Here is a 20,686-nt window from a genome sequence, read left to right as displayed (position 1 = left end):
TTTCTTACAAATACAGGGAGTAAGTATGGGAGCTAAATTCTCACCATCTCTCGCCAATATCGTAATGTCAGTTTTAGAGCTTAATTATATATTCTCTGATGACAATCCCTTTTTTGGATCTATACAATGGATAGGAAGGTACATAGACGATTTGGTTGTCATATGGAGAGATGGTGAGAATTGCTTCCATAATTTTGTAGACTACCTCAATGGTAATGAATTTGGGCTCAAGTTTACTGCACATTTTGGTAACAATGAAATTACCTTTCTAGATGTCAGATTAGTGGCCAATGTTAACCAAAGATGTATAGAGGCACTGCCATATAGGAAGGAGTGTGCAGGTAACAGCATTCTCATGGCCACATCCTGTCATCCACCGCATGTGGTCAACAACATACCTTATGGTGAATGCCTTAGATTAAAACGCAATTGTAGCAGAGAGGATGTCTACACTTTAGAAATGGAGAAATTACAACTGAGATTTAGGGAAAGAGGTTTTAGACAGGAGCTTCTGGATCAGGCAGCAAGTAAGATTTCTAGGGTTAATAGAGCAGAATTACTAACCGAACAGACACGTAATAGGGGACATTACAAACGTAACAAACAGGGCAATAATGATATAGTATTTGTTACATCCTATAGTAAACAGTTTTCACAGATTAGAAACATCATTAACAAACATCTGCCACTGTTGTGGCAAGATGAGGTACTACACAGTATGACCAAAGGTGGAGTTAGGGTCGTATCCAGAAGAGCTCCGACTCTGGGATCGATCCTGTCTCCATCTTTGTATACAGGAGGCAAAAATCAGGAAGCAACATGGTTAGACATTAAAGGATCCTACAAATGTGGACACCAAAGATGTGTGACATGTTCACACATTGCGGTTTCTAAGGAAATTAAGTCCTGCGTTAATGGGAACGTTTTTAAAATCCACAGCTACATTAATTGCAACACTACATATGTGGTATATGTGGCTATGTGCACACAGTGCAACCTGCAGTACGTAGGATGCACATCTACCAGCCTCAAAGCTAGAATACGTAAACATATCTCCGATTGTAGGAATGAGGTGGTAAATGTGTCCTCCCTAACTAAACATTTTAGAGAGGCACATGGAGGTAATGTACAATTTCTTAGAGTCATGGGCATAGAAAAAATTTACCCATCAAAAAGAGGGGGCTCTCTTAAAAGAAAACTATTTAACAGGGAGTCCTTTTGGATTTTTAGGTTGGGGAGTAGGTCTCCTGGTGGTTTAAATGCTAGACACGATCTTATTATGACTTACTAAAATTTAAAATTCAATATTGTTTATGTATTATTTCTGTTCATGTTATTGAGATATATTTAGGAACGATTTTCTGCCTCAGGTCTCCTAATTCATTTGGTTTAGTGTTTGTACCATTTTTGTGCTTGTTTTTAAATCCATGTGTTTGTGATTTTTTAATTATGTGTCATGTGATGTCTGATACCGCCCATATAAGCTTGTGGGAAAATAGTATATGGTATATTGTGTTGTGAACAAGGCGTGAGATACGCCGAAACGCGTCAACCTACCGCATGTCTAGTTCCTGTATGTGAAGTTTGCACAAATAAAGAAAGAAGTTTTTATCCGCTGCACTGGTGCTGGACTTTTCCTTTTGCAGTATATTAACTGTGTTATGATATTAAAAATATTTTAAAAAATATTTAAAAAGTTGCCTATCTAGTATTTTCAATAGTCTCATTTAATCCTTGTGGGGTTAGAGTGGATAGTTAAAAGATCCAATACGATTCACGGTTGATCAATTGTCGGTATCTCCTGGGATGATTTTCTGGAATCTGTTCCAGTATAATAAGTGCTATATCTGTGGGATCGCTTTTATGACACATAAAAAAATGTTTGTTTGGACTTCCGGTTCTGGCGCGTATGGGATGGCAGCAGTGTGAGTGAGCTCCTCCACCCTCCGCTCATAATATCGCTGGACCACACCTCTGACTTCTCTAAGTGCCGAGGAGTCGGAGGTACCACTTCATTAAGCGGGGAACCAGTTATACACCTCCCCATAAACCCTCCTTCATTTACCTCACAGCTCTGTCACAGGGACACCTAAGATGGCGCCGACACGAGGTGCTGCTGCTGAGGCACACACAGAGGAAACACATACCTCACAAACCCCAGTGCCGGACCTCTGTGATACCATAATACCAGGACTAAATATGTCTTGCAAGGCACTGGCAATTCAAGTGTCCAAGATGATATTAAATGACATAAAATCCTCTCTTGAGGCCACTATAGTTTCCTCCCTAGCAACCATACAGGGAGATATAGCAACGCATACCTCACAGATTACTGAACTTCAGGAGAGAGTCAGCTTGTTAGAAGATGAAATACATTCTACAAAAATAAAACTACAACAGAATATGAATGTCACAGCTTCATTACAAACAACGACTGATGATCTAGAGAACAGCTCTGGGTGCAACAATTTACGCATTATAGGTTTACCTGAATCCATTCCAGCCATGCAATTACATGCTATATGTTCTCTAGAAATTCCCCAAGCCTTGGGTATCCCCGGTCACATTACTGTGGAAAGAGCGCACCGTGTGGGACCCCCACCAGCGAAACAAAAGCAAGATGCAAATAAAAAAGAACAGAAACCCAGACAAGTGATTGTCAAGTATCTGAATTATAATGATAAAAACAACATTTTACAAAGCTTTAAAAAATCTACAGTTGATGTTGCAATTCGTGGCCACAAAATCCTCATGTTTAATGACTACTCCGCAGCAGTGGTTTAAAAAAGTAAAGCTTTCGCACACATTTGCTCGACATTGGTGAAAAATCAAATACGATTTGCTCTTCTTTATCCTGCCATACTGAAAGTTTTCAAATCGGATGGTTCAGCCTCTCTTTACAGTTCTCCTGACGAAGCCATTTCTTCCCTTAAAGATGTAAAGGGTCTCACTCCACCTATTCAAGACAAGCACAAGAGACGACGTTTGGATAGTCCTACTGATACGGTAGAAAAAATGGAATGATTATGAACTCCATCTCTATTCTGTTGGACGCTATGCTGCTCATTAAAACTGAGTATTTTTTCTCTATTTAGCCCTATATATGTTGACTAAATACTATATTAGGGACACCTTGTTACTACATTATTATTTTCTTTAGTCTAGGTAGTAATGCATTTGGTGGTGTGTGTGTCTTTGTGTAAGTATGTATTTATGTATGTATATATGTATATGTGTGTGTGTGCATGTATATGTATGTATATGTATAATTCCACCTTGTATGGTTTTAGGTTTAAGTACAACTTCTTTAAGTACTAATCATTATATACTGACTCTTCCTCTTATTTTATTTTATTTATTTGCTTCCCTGTGACAACTCACACATTTCTCAGGAGGGTAGGGATGTGTATGTCTTTAATTTTAATATATACTCATTTAGTGGAGCGGAGGTTGATGTGACCTCTCCACCAGTTATTTCTTTCTCTTTATTTCTTCTCCATAATGCGGAGTTTGCGAATGCTCCGAACATTGGACAATACGAAAAAAGTGAAGTCCACATCTCACTTTATTCGCTTAGTTTATATTGTTAACTGTTTTATTCTTAGGTATATCACCTTTAGTTTGTCTGAAAATGCTACATGCTATCCTCTTTTTCTGCCTGAAAGGGTTACCCACTATGTTATTGTGCTTCCAGGGTCTCTTCTTAACACCTCCTCTTCTATTAATATTGTATGAAATTAATCACTTGGAATGTTAAGGGACTACGTTCCCCATCTAAGAGGACTTCTATACTGAAACACCTTAAGAGACTTAGGGCCGATATAGTATTATTGCAAGAAACACATTTAACTGAATCGGATTATTTCAGACTCAAACGTTTTTGGGTGGGTGCAGTTTATAGTTCACCAGCTATTAACCGTAAAGGCGGGGTAGTTATTCTTACACATAAAAATTTAGCCTGTATGGTATTATCTCAATATCAAGATGATGAAGGCAGGATATGTCATCTTCTTATTGACACTCCAACTATAACGTTTATGGTCCCAACACTCAGAGACCTGATTTTTTTAAAAAAATTGGAAAACCTCATTCTGCAAGATGCAAACAACCTCCAACTCCAGACTACACGGATTATGGGGCGCAGGTCCAACTTGAGATCGAGGCACAGTGAGTAATAAAAATATATTTTATTGTGGAGACTCAACGCGTTTCGGAACCGCACCGGTTCCTTTCTCAAGAGTCATGATACTGATAAAACAGAACAGCACTATATATCACAAACCAAGATGACATCAAAAGGGGAGGAGGACTCAGAACCTCCCACTTCAATCAACACAGACACCTGTAACACCAATAAAGAAAGGCATATAACTATATACTACATTGCATTGAAATACAAAAAAAAAAAAAAATTTTTAAGGTTTTTTTTTTTTTTTTTTTTAAATTTTTTTTAAATTTTTTTTTTTTTTTATTTTATAGGTTTTTTTTTTTTTTATACATTTTCTACACATATTATTTTTATTTATATACATATTCGTTTTATATACTCTTATATATTATTGTATTTCAATGCAATGTAGTATATAGTTATATGCCTTTCTTTATTGGTGTTACAGGTGTCTGTGTTGATTGAAGTGGGAGGTTCTGAGTCCTCCTCCCCTTTTGATGTCATCTTGGTTTGTGATATATAGTGCTGTTCTGTTTTATCAGTATCATGACTCTTGAGAAAGGAACCGGTGCGGTTCCGAAACGCGTTGAGTCTCCACAATAAAATATATTTTTATTACTCACTGTGCCTCGATCTCAAGTTGGACCTGCGCCCCATAATCCGTGTAGTCTGGAGTTGGAGGTTGTTTGCATCATTGTTTCCTGTTGGATATCGGGAGTGGCTGCGGTCCTTGATATATACGCTGCAGAGTGTTGTGCCTCCCTTTGCACAACCACATCAGGTGAGGGTTGCCGTGCACCCCTATCCCTTTTTCACCTTGCCCTTCTGATCCTCGCCATGGAGCGCTGTTGCCCTTTGTTTTTTCATTCTGCAAGATGACAATAATCTTAAAATAGTTGGTGGAGACCTAACTACTGTTCTTAATACAACTGAAGATAGAAAAAGAACTAAGACCCCTACTGTATATACTTCATCAGATAATATTTTATCCAATTTCCTTAATTCTACCTCCCTATCTGATTCTTGGCGTCATCTACACCCAGATGGTAGAGAATACTCTTTTTACTCTCACTCCCAAACTGCCTGGTCAAGAATAGACTACTGTTTAGTGTCACCGGACTCTCTTGGCAGAGTAGAAGACTCTGAAATTCATGATATAGTAATTTCGGATCACTCCCCTGTTAGTTTACAATTAAGAGATATTTGTCAGAAGGGATCCGATATTATTTGGAGATTTCCTTCTCATTTAGCTAATGATGAATCATTTATCAAACTATTAAAAAAATGGTGGTCAGACTTTTATTCTAACAATGCTGAACATACACAATCCCCAATACTTTTCTGGGAGACTGCAAAAGCAGTTCTAAGGGGCCAAATAATTTCTTATGTGGCTGCCCAGAAACGTGAAGCACGTAAAAACTATCTTCATTTTTCCCAAGATCTGCGCTCTACATACACTCTTTTCCTGTCTTCCCCTACAGATGACAATAAATCTAAATGGACAGCAGCTAGACAAGCTTTCGAAATTGCACAGGAAAAACTCAATGCTATATATAGAGATCAATACATATCCCGTTTATTCCGCTATGGTAATAAATCAGGGAAAATGTTAGCTAACCTTGCTAAAGGACATAGACCTACTACACATATCCCTGCTCTCAAAGATACAGCGGGTAATATACAAAAAGATCCTAAAGTCATATCACAACTTTTACAACAATTTTACCGCTCACTATATTCCAAAGATAGGCTTGATCTAGCTGCTGGTAAGAACTTTCTAGAGTCATTAACTCTACCTTCTCTTGATTCTCTCAACGCCCCAGTCACATTGGAGGAAATTACTGCCACTATCTTTACACTTAAAAATAACAAAGGTCCAGGCCCTGATGGCTATAGTGTGGAATTTTATAAATCTATGTCTTCTGTCATCTCCCCCACTCTTCTTTCTACTTTCCAAACTATTCTGACTGACCATCACATGCTCCCCTCAGGAGATACTGCATATATCAAAATACTACATAAACAGGGGAAGGATCCGACATCTCCTAATTCGTACAGGCCAATCTCTTTAATAAATGTAGACCTAAAATTGTTGGCAAAGATTATGACCAATAGATTGGCAGACATCCTACCATCACTAATAGGCAGCCATCAAGTTGGCTTTATAAAAGGACGTTCTGGTGTCACTAATATAAGAACGGTCTGGTGTCCAATCTGGGGGTCGTTCCAGCCACTCTCCAGGTCTGTTGGCAATTGACGCCGAAAAGGCTTTTGATAATATCAGTTGGGAGTGGCTGGACATGACCTTAACAAAATTTGGTATCACAGGTCAATTCAAAGATTTTATTTCCACAATATACACATCTTCGAAAGCTAGAATTCATACCCCAGGTTTCCTTTCAGATAGCTTTCCCTTACAAAAAGGTACCAGACAGGGTTGCCCCCTATCCCCTCTATTGTTCAATTTGGCGATGGAGCCTCTTGCTAGATATTTTATTTCTTCTGACTTTTTCTCAGGCATACGGGTTGGTTCCCAAATCATCAAAGTTACATGCTTTGCTGATGATACTTTAATATATTTAGATAACCCAGATCTACATGTTCCGGCAGTATTAGATGCCTTAAAATTTTTTGGTTCCTTCTCTGGGTATAGAATCAATATACATAAAAGTCAACTTCTTTACCTAACTCCACATAAGAGGTCTACTTTAGGTCCTGCGGGGGTCTCCATTGCTAAATCCTATATTACTTATCTTGGAATCCAGATTGGCAGAACTCCCTCCTCACTATATTCCCTGAACTATCGCCCTATAATTAAGAGAATAAAACAAGATCTCCAGAGATGGGAATCTCTACCATTGTCAATTCTAGGACGTACCCACTTAATCAAAATGATGTGTTTTGGAAAACTGTTATATCCAATGCAAACAATACCCCTTTTACTCAAACATTCTGACGTTTCCCTACTCCAATCATATTTCACTAAATTTATTTGGCAATCAAAGAGACCTCGTATTGCCTATTCCACTCTCTGTCTCCCTACTTCTAAAGGTGGCGCTCAATGCCCAGATATTAGATTATATAATTTAGCCGCTCTCTTTCGCCATGCTAAAGATTGGATTATGGACACGTCATATTTCTCCAATATTTTGATTGAGAAAGCTTTAGCAGCACCTTGGCCTTTACCCACCCTGCTACATGCTAAATTACCAGAACTCCCCACAGAAATTAAGAGAAGTGTTATCTTTAAAGACACCATTGCCACATGGAAGGCGATACGAAAATTATATGGTTTTGTATGAATTTATCTACACTAATTTTTTTCAAAAAATGGTCCTCCGTAATTTTTTCAGAGGATCTGACCCAACAAATATTGAGAGGATCTCAACTAGTGCATTCTGCCACTCCTAATGTGGTTCTACGTGAAATACATTTCCGCTTTATACACAAGGCTATATATGCCTTTAATATTCCTTTTTCCAACTACCACACTTCTCCCATAAACAGTTGCCCGTAATGTTCACTTCCTAAAGCAGACTTGTTTCACTGTGCCTGGGCCTGCGCGCAAGTGCAGGAATTTTGGGACTCTGTGCGGCTCTATCTTTTGTCCACTTGGGGCCATGCCATACCACTTCTCCCTCTTAGTTATCTTTTTCATTTTATTGATATAGACTCTACTACTCCCTCTCCTAAATTACTTACTTCTAAAGGAATTCATTTAACTCTATTAGTTTCCCTGAAATGTTTATTAAGACACTGGATACTGGATACTCTACCAGACATTTCTGAGGTAATCTCCGCTCTGATGGAGATCTTTCATTGGGAACTTTTGGATGTATTGCGCACCAAAGAAAAATCAACAAAAACATTTCCAACATGTCCAAATGGACACAATTTCTAATTCATGATTTTACTATAGAAGAGAGAGACTCTGTCATTAATCAATTTAAGGACACTGATTGGTATTGCATGGCCGCCCAAAAGGGAACTCTGGGAGCACTCCAGATATCTTAAGCTTTTCCTTTTCTCTTTTAAACACAATTCTCTCCATTCTATTGGTAGCATATTTGAATATCTAACATCTATACCATGTTTTAAGGTGATATTATAAATTACTGTTTTTCTACTTATGTTTTTGGTAAGACTACATTGTATTGTATATGATAATATATCTTTTAAGGTTATTACAAAGGCTCATTGTATCTGTATGATTTTGTAAACATACAATCCTTTGTTGCCTGTGAGCGACTTTCTTTTTGAATATGTAATGAATTTTCAATATGTATGTTCAAATATTACATAAGCCACTAATAAAATATCGTTTAAAAAAAAAAAAAAAAAAAAAAAATGTTTGGATACACTATGCAAGAGAATCTATGCTTATTTATGCACAACCGCACTGTCTGAATAGTGCGGCCCACATATTGCAAACCACAACTACATTCAAGCAGATATATAACAAATTGAGTCGCACAGGTACGTTGATTACGTATTGTATATAATTCACCAGAAGTATTAGATTTGAAAGTGTTCACTGGATCAGGTGGCATCCATTCACAACATAGACAACGATTATGTCCACATCGCATGGATCCCGTATCTCTTATATTGGGTTGTGTGAGATCAACACTTTGTACTCTGCGTAGTCTACTGGGAGCTACATGACCCCGTAGAGTTTTCGTTCTCCGAAAAATTATGTTAGTTTTTTTTGGTAGTACAGATTTTAGTATCGGATCATTACATAAGATAGACCAATTTTTTTGCATATAATTTTTGATTATTGATGCTCCACAGTTATATTCCGTTACAAAAGCACAATTGAAAGAATTATTATCCATAAAATTATTTTTATTCTTGTTTTTGCTCTTTTCCTGTATATTGTCTAAAATGTCTCTTTGTGTGGTATTTTTATTTTTGTTGTACCCTTTTTTCAAGATTTTTTCTGGGTAACCTTTATTTACAAATCTGTTTTTTAATACATTAGCCTGTTGAATATAATCTTCTTTATTACTACAATTTTTTCTTATACGTTGATACTGCCCGAATGGCAAATTTTTTAGCCATTGAGGCAGATGGCAACTACTATACTCAAGAAAACTGTTCACATCCACACTTTTGAAGTGAGTTTTTGTAGTGATTTTATCTTCTCTCTTCATTAATGTCAGATCTAATAAAATCTATACTCTCCATACTAAAATTTAATTTAAAATTGATTCCCTAATCGTTGCGATTTAATTCATCCACAAAGGACTGTGCCTCTTCTTCTGTTCCCGTCCATATAAAGAACAAATCGTCGATGAAACGACGATAGTAGGTCACATGGTTGATGTAATACTGGGACTGTGCGATGACACTCGCCTCAAAACACCCCATAAAAAGGTTGGCAAAACTTGGGGCGAAAGGAGTGCCCATCGCACAGCCCTTTACTTGTTTGAATACATGATCTTCGAAAGAAAAAATATTGTGATTTAAAATAAATTCCATGCCATCATAAATAAATTGTGTTTGTATCTTTTCCAGTTCAGTGTCTAATTCTAAATAATACAAAACCGCAGTAACCCCCAAATTAATATCAATATTAGAATATAATGAAGTGACATCTAAAGTGACAAAAGAAAAATTAGGTAAAGAAAAAGATTGTAATTCATAAATTAATTGTGATGAATCCTATAAAAATGGAAGGGTCTTGGCTTGCTTCTTAGAGAAGACATCTCCAAAGTTGTGGTAGACCACAGGTAAACCTGACAGAGGCTTGGAAGGAGCCGAAGCAAGAACAAAAGGGTAAGGAACCTGGATTAATTGTGTAGGGAATGCAGGGTCCCTACGCATGCACACCTAGGGAGGCCTCTTTAACATAGCCTAGGGGCAAGCGTTTCCCAAACACTGAGGACACTGTGGTTTGAAGGAAAATGGTTGGGCCCAGCTCACTTGAATCAAAAACTATTTAAATCCAGAACATCCTAACATCCTACATGTTAACATAGCAACCCCTATTTGATATCACCTTCACAATTCTTGCATCCATTGAACTTTTGAGTTTTTGGAGAGTTCCTGCTTGAATTTCTTGGCATGATGTCAGAATAAACACAAAAATCATAGGTGGTGTCAGCTCACCTGTCTGATGTCCCGGATTATTATTGTAGATGGGGGGTGCACAGATCCCGGGTAGCCAGCCTGCTTGTAACATACAATCCAAAAATAAAGGGTGTGTGGATCCAGCACATCCAAAAAAATCAAAAATCTGTTAAAATATTATTCTTTATTTCATATTCCAATTAAAAGTGTGAGATCCTATGGCAGGAGTGTGATAGCTAGACTTTTAATTGGAATATGAAATAAAGGATAGTATTTTAACAGATTTTTGATTTTTTGGGATGTGCTGGATTCACACACCCTTTATTTTTGGATTGTATGATGTCAGAATAGCCTCCCAGAGCTGCTGTTTTGATGTGAACTGCCTCCCACACTCATAGATCTTTTGCTTGATGATACTTGAAAGGTTCTCTATAGGGTTGAGGTCAGGGAAGGATGGTATCCACACCATAAGTTTCTCTCCATTTATGCCCAGAGCAGCCAATGACTCAGAGGTATTCTTTGCTGCATGAGATGGTGAATTATCACACATGAAGATGATTTTGCTCCCTTAGGCATGGTTCTTCTTTTTGTACCATAGAAGAAAGTGATCAGTCATAAACTCTATATACTTTGCCGAGATCATTTTTACACACTCAGGAACCCTAAAGGGGCTTACCAGCTCTTTCCAAATGATTCCATCCCAAAACATTACTCTGCCACCTCCTTGCTGACGTTACAGCCTTGTTGGAACATGGTAGCCATCCACCAACCATCCATTACTCCATCCATCTGGACCATCCAGGGTTGCACAACACTGCAAAAGTCTCTGCTGGTAAACACTGGTTAGGGGTGGCAGAATAGTAGCTTTATGCACCACAGCAAGTCTTTAAAGGACCTTGAGGTTCGCGGGACTCCAGAGGCACCAGCAGCTTCAAATATCTTTTTGCTGGTTTGTAATGGCATTATAGCAGCTGCTCTCTTAATCTGATTAACTTGGCTGACAGAAATATTCCACATTCTGCCTTTTTCTGCACAAACCTGTCTGTGCTCTGAATCATCTACAAATCTTTTCACAGTATGATGATGCTTAAGTTTTCATTGTTTTAATACCTTGTCACTGTACTATCGCATTGAACTATTTGACGCTTTTCGGCAGCAGAGAGATCCTTTTTCTTTCCCATGTTACTTAAAACCTGTGGCCTGCTTAATAATGTGAAAAATCCTTCTTTAGTATTTTTCCTTTAACTGCGCTCACCTGACAAACTAAGTCCCACAGGTATCTGAGATTAATTTCAGTGATCCAGAGAACCCTGAGACACAATACCATCCATGAGTTTAATTGAAAAACAAAAAATGTAATCTTTATGACACTTGAATCTAATTTGCATAATAGTGTCATTTAGGTGGGGACAATTAGCAAGGATTCAATGTTCAGGGCAATGGCTCTTTAACTTATAGCAGAGTTGCTGCGTGTGTGCCCACCATAGGAGATGGAGACATGCTTGCTTCCCCGAACAGAGGAACAGGGAGCCACGCAAGGAGGAGAAGGCAGAAGAGGATGGAGGCAGGAGTGTGGCTGGCTTGCTTGATCTTTTTTGGAGGCCTTTTTGGTCAAAAGATTTTCAGGAGTTCAGTGCCTATGAGATTTTGTAAGGTCCTAGGTGACTCAAAAATTAGGATCTTTTTCATCCACTTCCCCTTTCAGAGAGATCTTTGGACTCTTGTGTGTATGGAAGATTTCTAATCTCTAATGGAAAGATTGTTATCTGGTTGGTCGTTGATCGGCTCTCCAAAGTTTGTCTCCAAATTCTGGAGGGAATTCTGTCATCGCCTGAATGGTTTTCTGTCCTTTTCTTCTCTATACCATCTGCAGACCAACGGTCAGACAGAGAGACTCAATCCATTGTTGCAACAGTACCTAAGATCTTATTTTTCTATTGTTCAACATAGGTGAAGAGAATTTCTTACTATGGCTGAGGTTGCGCATAACAATAGAGAAAATTCTACTACCAACATTTCCCTATTCTTCTGCAATTACAGGTACAATCTCAGATATTCGTCAGCATGCAATGCAGAATCTGTAAATCCTTCCGTTGAAAGAGTCTATCAATGACTGTGCACAGTCCAGTCCTTGGTTAAAGCCATTGTGCCCTTTAAATGTCAAGCGGATAAAAGATGTGTATTTGGCCCAGATTATAAAGTGGGGGAACAGGTCTAGTTATCCACATAAAACCTTCACTTTAACGTACCTTCTGGGAAATTTGCTCCAAAGTATGTTGGCCCCTACCTTATTATTGAGATAATGAACCCTTTCTCCTACAGATCACAACTAACAAGGTTTTTGCATGCATAAAATATTTTTCACAAAACACTGTTACAAAAGTACATAACACCTATTTTGTCATCCGAAATGCCTGAGCCTATTGTCATCCAAGGGGACCTCAAATATGAGGTGGTGAGGATATTGGATTCTCACTGTGTGCAGAAGTCCATCCAATATCTTATCAATTAAAAGGGCTATGGCCTGAAAGAGCGCACATAGGTCTCTGTAAAAGATATCCATACTATTGTTAAAAATCTACCTGGCCACACTCCAACATTGTCTGTAGCTGAAGCACTGGCCCAGATCTCCTGGAGCATGTTTTTGGCAGCCTGACAAGTGAGCACACTGCTGGAACACACTCCGGATCCTCTTCATTGCGCTGTCGGCATGGTGAAGTCGTTGAGTCACACGGGCCATGTCACCTGGTGGGAGTTATGCAGCTGTGCTGCAGTGTTGTGAGGGAACGGCAGGTCTCCCTGGCAATCAAGTTTTATGTTTGCATGTGTGCCTAGTGTAACGCCTGGAGTAGTGGATCCACTGGACCGTCACCAGCGATGGCACTAACCTCACCAGGGAGCGGAGTCTAAGGGGCCGCTGGTCTTCACCAGCGCCCGCCGCAAGGCGGGATGGACTTGCTGTGGCAGGCGACCCCCAGGTCGCTACCCCTGGCTTGGTTGCTAGTGATGGCAAGCGAGGCGTGGCAGGAGCAGGAGGCAGGAGATGGTGCTGGCAGAGGTCTGTAGGCGTAACCGCAGGTGACAGGCTGAACACAGGAGCAATGGTGTAACAGGGGAACAGGAACCAGGAACAAGGACTAGGGACCAGGTAGCGGATAGGAATCAGGAACATGGACTAGGGACCAGGTAGCGGATAGGAATCAGGAACAACAGGGAGCTGGGCCAAATGCTATGGGAAGCATGTAGAGGCTCCAACACAAGGGACAGAGCATGCTGGGATTTATAGGGAGTGATTGGTGCAACTAACCAATTAAGGGCGGACTGGCCCTTTAAATCTGAGACAGCCGGCGCGCGCGCCCTAGGAGGCGGGGACACGTGCGCCGGCCGGCACAGACGGAGACAGGAGCGGAGGAGAGGTGAGGCGCCCCCAGGGGCCGAACTAGCAGCAGCGCCGGGTCCCTGCACAAGGACCCCGGCGGCTGCATGGGGCAGGAGGAGGTCGCGGCGGCGGCCCGGAACACGGGACGCCGCCGCGGCCGTGACACCTAGTGAGGTTCAGGGGGCAGTCCAATCGCGTTCTGGACTGAACCCTTGACCTCCTATATATACATCTCCTAGTTTCCATAATTTTTGCTGGCTATTTGACTTACTTGTAAGTGTGCTTAGCATACCTTATATTATTATTTCCTATATTGTTATACAAGGCTTTTCCTGATCTTGGTTCTGTTTTGCTGACTATTCTATTGGACCTTAACTTTCTGTCTGATTTTGACTCCGATCTGTTGACCACTAGAGATGAGCAAACTGATTCGGCCGGTATGGGATCCGGTTCAGATTTTTCCAAAAATCTGAGTCTGATCAGATTCGGATTTTTGGAAATCCGCTCAGATTTTTTCCCCCTTGCTTTCTAAAATGGCAGCCGCCATTCTAGAAAGCAGGATGTGTTCCGGGTGGGAAAAGCGCTTTCCCATGATGCCCGGAACACATCCAATCAGCAGGGATCTTGCACTAGCCCACCCCCTGTGTGACCTAAGAAATCAGAATTTGAATATAACGTCATGGCACAGCAGCAGGAGGAAACCTCACAAAGCGTTTCAGACATAGGGCAGGGCAGAGAGTCTGGCTCAAGCGGCAGAAGAGAAAGTAGCGCAGGAAGAGGGTCCAGTGGCAGGCCTGAGCTTCCTTTGGCACACCAGGGTCGTGTCCACACATTTAATTCCACAGTCCTGGAATTGCTGGCTTACACTTTGACGTCCACAAGGATGAGTAGTGAGACAGCCAGCCAGGTATCTGTGGGTACCTCGGACACGACCCTGACTTGGCACGGGCATGCAGCAATTCCCCCACGTCCTCCATCTGACATCCTCAGCAACATCCCGCTAACTTTTGACCCGCTGCCTGCAAGGGAACTGTTGGCGTCTATGAGCAGCGAATTGCTCTTTGATGATGATGAGCACGTGGGGGAAGAGACAGGGGACAATCAACTGCAGGGCATAGCTGTGTCGGAGGCGAAATCAGAGCAGGCCCATGTTAGGCCTGGCAGGAGAGCAGTAGGCAGTAGACGACAGAGGGCTAGGCAGGAGCCTGATAAGGATTATAGCATCATTCTGGAACAGGATGATGCTACATCGGATGTTACATGGGCTCCACGGCAGGATTTGGCTTATTTGACAGATTTGTCAACCGGGAATCCGTCCGCCAGCAGGCCCGCCACAACTACAAAGCAGACAGGCAGCAGTGGTCAACTAACAAGTCGGAAGTGCAGCCGGGACAAGCAGATGACCACTGGGGAAACCTCCTCCACTGCAGGTCCTAGTATCGGCAGCGCCCGCCCATCCTCGCAGCCTTCGGTACTAGACTCTGCACCTCGCCTGTGTGGCAGTTTTTTAAAAAGTGCCCGGAGGATACATATGTGGTCATCTGTCACCTGTGCGACAGGCACATTAAAAGAGGCAAGAGTTGCCATCCTGGCACCAGTGCCATGGCTGCCCATTTGAAGCGCCACCACCTTTCCGCCTGGGAGAAACGGGGTGATAGTGGGTCACAGCAGGCCCAGGCAGACCCTCGGTCAACAGCAGCAGGAAGCAGCAGCAGTCAGGGGGGCCTTTCACAGAGTCAGACCTCCTCTGTGGAAGGTGTGGCTTCACTTCCTTCTTCGGCTGGTGGCCCCTGTGTTGCTAGCAGTAGGCAGCCTGTCATCATGGAGTCCCTATACCGGAGGCAGACATATGCACCCAGCAATCCCGCAGCAGTCAAGCTGAACACCCACCTGGCCAAGTTGCTGGTGCTCCAGGCTCTGCCGTTTAAAGTTGTCGACTCGGCACTACTTTTTCAACACAGCTATCCCGGCCATGTATAGCTATGTTTGCGAAAAGGTTGCTGACTCGCTGAGCCATTCAGTGAACAGACATGTATATTAAACCACAGACATCTGGAGCTGTAATTACTGGCAAGGGAAGTATATGTCCATTACTGCTCAGTGGGTAAATGTAATATGGCCAGCGGACCCCCAGCAACTTGGCCAGGGAAGGGCGATGACACAACCCTGTTGTCTCAGCAGGGTTCCTGTGTCGCGGTCCTCCTCTACCTCCTCCAGTAGGTCCAAAACCTCCTCAACCGCCAGTGTTCCTCCCTTGTACCACTTGGATGTAGCACGGAGCTGTCACGCTGTGCTGCATCTAGCCTGCCTGGGTGAAATGAGACACACAGGGGAAGAACTGCACTGCCTGTTCGAGACGGAAATCCTCTTGTGGCTGACACCACGCCATCTTAAAGTTGGGACGATATTGAGTGACAGTGGGAGCAACATTCTCTCTGCGCTGCGTCGAGGAGGTATGAGGCACGCCCTGTGTATGGCACATGTTTTAAACCTAATAGTTACACACTTTCTAAAGTCTACATCCCATTTACAGACTGTGCTGTCAATGGCTCAAAAGCTGTGTAACCATTTCAGCCATTCAAGTCGCTCTCACCACATCCTCCTAGACCTGCAGCGGAGGAATGGTCTTCCCAACCATCGTCTAATTTTTTATGTAGCCACGCGGTGGAACTCCACCCTCCACATGCTGGACCGGCTCTATGAGCAGAGGAAGGCCTTGACTGATTTCCTCTTGATGCAGGCGGACACGGCGACTCCCCTGTGTTACCTGGAGCTCGGGCAGTGGCAGCTCATGCGTGACACCTGCCGCTTGCTATGACCCTTTGAGGGGGCCACCTTTCTGGTCAGTGGGCAAGACACAGGACTGAGCGCCATCATACCCATGCTTCATGTACTGGAACTGATGCTAATGCGACTCAGTGGCGAGGGGGAAGAGGTCTTGCCACTGTCGCAGCCTGGGTCGCTGGAGGAAGGCTTTGCGGAAAAGGAGGGAGAGGAAGTTGAGGAGGAGGACCTGAACGCACAGGAACTCTTAGGGGAGACGGGTGGAGGAGAAGGAGATGAGCCTTCCTGCCAGACCAGAGTGGGGCCAGAGGAGGATATGCAGGGCTATGAGAAGGATGAGGAGGATGGAGGCAGTACCCATTGGCAGTATGCTGTGGAGACGGAGGCGGGAAATCCTTCCCACTCCCTGGTGGAAATGGTTAAGCGCATGTTGATTTGCTTTCCGGCCAACCCACGCTTGCAAAGGATTCATCAACGGGACGAGTTCTGGCTAGCCACACTACTGGACCCACGGTATCGCAACAAGCTGTGTGAATTCATTCACCCTGCCCAACGTGAGGAAAGAATGAATATTATAGAGAGGAGCTGGGTACACAGTTATTGGCAGCCTTTGGAACATGGCGCTCTCATTCACGCCATTCCCACCAGGGCCACACCAGCAGCGATGCCTCCTCCACATCCTCCTCTAGCAGCTTTGGTGGCATGAGCATTGTCTGTCCCAGGAGAACCAGATTGTCCTGTGATAGTGTGGAATGTCTGACTTTCATCAAAATGAACGCCACATGGATAGATAAGGACTTTGTGACACCTGCTCCTGATACCACAGAGTAGGATTTGGTCCTGTTGTCACCAGAATGTAGGACCTTTTCTGCATCTATTATGGCCTATATGTGAACTAGACCTTACTGGTCATTCCACCATTCCTGCTGCCCTGCTACCTCTCGCCTGTCCATGGACCTCATTATTCTGCTTCTGCTGCTCATGTCACCCCATTACAACTGCTACTCCTGCCCTGGCCTCCATCTTGGATACTGCTGGGCCTTCACTGGCCTCCATATTGGCTACTGCTGGGCCTTCACTGGCCTCCATATTGGCTACTGCTGAGCCTTAACTGACATTTATGTTTACTACTGCTGTGCCTTCACTGGCCTCCATATTGGCTACTGCTGGGCCTTAACTGGCATCCATGTCGACTACTGCTGTGCCTGCCCTTGCCTTCATGTTGACTACTGCTGCTCCTGTACTGGCCTCCATGTTGACTACTGCTGCGCCTTAACTGGCATCCATGTTGACTACTGCTGTGCCTTCACTGGCCTCCATATTGGCTAGTGCTGGGCCTTAACTTGCATCCATGTTGACTACTGCTGTGCCTGCCCTTGCCTCCATGTTGACTACTGCTGCTCCTGTACTGGCCTCCATGTTGGCTACTGCTGCTCCTGCCTGGCCTCCATGTTGGCTGCTGCTGATCCGGCCTGCCCTCCTTGTTGACTACTGCTGCTCCTGCCTGGCCTCCATGTTGGCTACTGCTGATCTGGCCTGCCCTCCTTGTTGACTACTGCTGCTCCTGCCTGGCTTCCATGTTGGCTACTGCTGCTCCAGCCTGGCCTCCCTGTTGGCTACTGCTGCTCCTGCTTGGGCTCCATGTTGGCTACTGCTGATCCTGCCTGGCCTCCATGTTGGCTACTGTTGCTCCTGCCTGGCCTCCATGTTGACTACTGCTGCTCCTGTACTGGCCTCAAATGACTATTGCTGGATCTCCACTGGCCTCCAATGACCACTGCTGCTCCTTCACTGGATTTGTGACCTTTTTCCTGCATAGACCCTGTATTGGTGAATTTCCTGCATAGACCCTGTAATGGTGAATATTGAAGAAAAAAATAAAATGACTTTGAGATATCAAAAAGATAATAATGTTACTGACATGTAGAGCCCTAAATTCAACCAAATACAGTACCCCCGTATCATATAGATGCTTTAAAGTATGGAATCCGAAGAAATTCGAAATTCGGTCAAACCAAACTTTCCGAAAAAATCCGGAAGTCCGGTCGGAACAAACTTTTGAAAAGTTGGCTCGTCTCTATTGACCACCCCTTTGTGTGAATACCTCTTGTTTTTGTTCTGTGTTATCATCGTAGCCCCAGAAAGGAACCACCTCTATGATTGTCTGCAGTTGCCTAGAACTGTTGAGGTAAGTAGGCATTGTCAGCTGGTGGGACCAGGCTAGGGCACTGTCACTGTCCTCCCTATAATACGGGATTAGCATAAGTATATTATCTTATTTTTCAGCCATGGCAGTAGTTGATCTTTGTATTCCTGGGTTTTTACTAAGAGATATATATTTTTTTTACAATCATTTAATGTTTATGCTTTAGTGATGACCTCAGTTATTTCAAGCTGATAAGTGGATCTAATATGTATTTGGTTTTATTACGCTGAGAAGACAAGTATGTGTTATGGAAGAAAGAGAATTTCTTTTTAATATACATATTTTGTCATAATTCTACTTTCATTGTCCTCCATGTCTTTAAGTATGAAGGCCTGAGTAAGCTCTTATGCACACAACATGTGCCCAGTACTTGTACAGAGGCGCCTATATTCCCTTAGGTTCCATATTATAGAACCATAAGCATTCTGTGTGTTGTTATATGGTACATCTGTACAGTGTCGTATTTCAGAGATACAGTCCTCAAGGTAATAGCTCCTTAATACACAGCATGATGGAACACAGCACGTTTCCAGCCCTAACCAAGGTAATTTTACCAAAGTAATATTACAAACCAATATTGTTAAATCTATAATGTACTCTATACTTTGGCAATCTGTGCTGCATGACGGTTAGTAAATTGTGGCCAAAACTGAATGTCACATAGAAAAGTTGGATCTATCTATCTATCTATCTATCTATCTATCTATCTATCTATCTATCTATCTATCTATCTATCTATCTATTTTCTTAGTAATTTCAGCAGCACAGGAAAAATACGGGTGCCAGGCAAATACTCCAACCACGAGTCCACCGTATATATGTAAAGTAGCTTGACTGCACTCCAGATAAGGTGAAAAAAAGGGTTTACATTTATTCACAAAGTGCACAGCACAGCATACAAAGTAATTAGGCAACGTTTCTGTGGCCTCTCGCCACCATTTTCAAGCTTGAAAATGGTGGCGAGAGGCCACAGAAACGTTGCCTAATTACTTTGTATGCTGTGCTGTGCACTTTGTGAATAAATGTAAACCCTTTTTTTCACCTTATCTGGAGTGCAGTCAAGCTACTTTACATATCTATCTATCTATCTATCTATCTATCTATCTATCTATCTATCTGTCTGTCTGTCTGTCTGTCTATCTATCTATCTATGTATCTAGGAAAGAGGATATAGGAGCAGCACTACCTTAAATTGAAGTTTGGTGCCAGCAGATTCCCCAACCAGGGGTATAAGTGTCCATATACAACGAATAGTCCGCAGCACTCCAAAGTTGTGAAACAAACGTGGTATTTATTCCAAGTAAATCATAACATCAAGTAAAGTGACATGCAGCAATGGACGCGATGTTTCGACAGCCTCTACGCTTGAGAATGACAGCGTAGAGGCTGTCGAAACGTCGCGTCCATTGCTGCATGTCACTTTACTTGATGTTATGATTTACTTGGAATAAATACCACGTTTGTTTCACAACTTTGGAGTGCTGCGGACTATTCGTTGTATCTATCTATCTATCTATCTATCTATCTATCTATCTATCTATCAGCAGAATAAAATGCTATTTTAGGCAGTTCCTTATACAATAAATTGGCAATGTGTGTTCGTGACTTGCAACTCCTTTCAAAGCAACAATTTAGGGTCCTCTTCTCTGGATTACAGGGGCTCCAAGCACTCCAATTCCCACTATCGGACTCACTATGTGGATAGGACATAAGTGTTCCATCATGGAATACCCCTTTAGGCTATGTTTCCACAATGTTTTTTCTTGTCCTTTATTTATTTATTTATTTATTTTTTAAATGATGTCCGTCATTTTGAGTCTAAAATAATGTCTGTTATTTAGTGGTTTGGCAGCCTGTTATTGCAATGATGGCTATTGGTACATCATTCTAGTTCAGGTGGACTGGTTGGCCATTGGCTGTGTCTTTAATTACAAAGTCCATTGAATTTAAAAGCAAACACAATGAAAGGACGGTGAAAAAAGAAAAACTGTAACAACTAAAAAAATAACATCATAACTGCATAAATATACAGTAAGGCTATGTTCACACAACTTTTTTTCAGCTCAGTTTAAAA

Source organism: Dendropsophus ebraccatus, chromosome 12 (assembly GCF_027789765.1).
Source record: "Dendropsophus ebraccatus isolate aDenEbr1 chromosome 12, aDenEbr1.pat, whole genome shotgun sequence".
Classification (NCBI taxonomy): Eukaryota; Metazoa; Chordata; class Amphibia; order Anura; family Hylidae; genus Dendropsophus; species Dendropsophus ebraccatus.
This window is presented reverse-complemented; position numbering follows the sequence as displayed.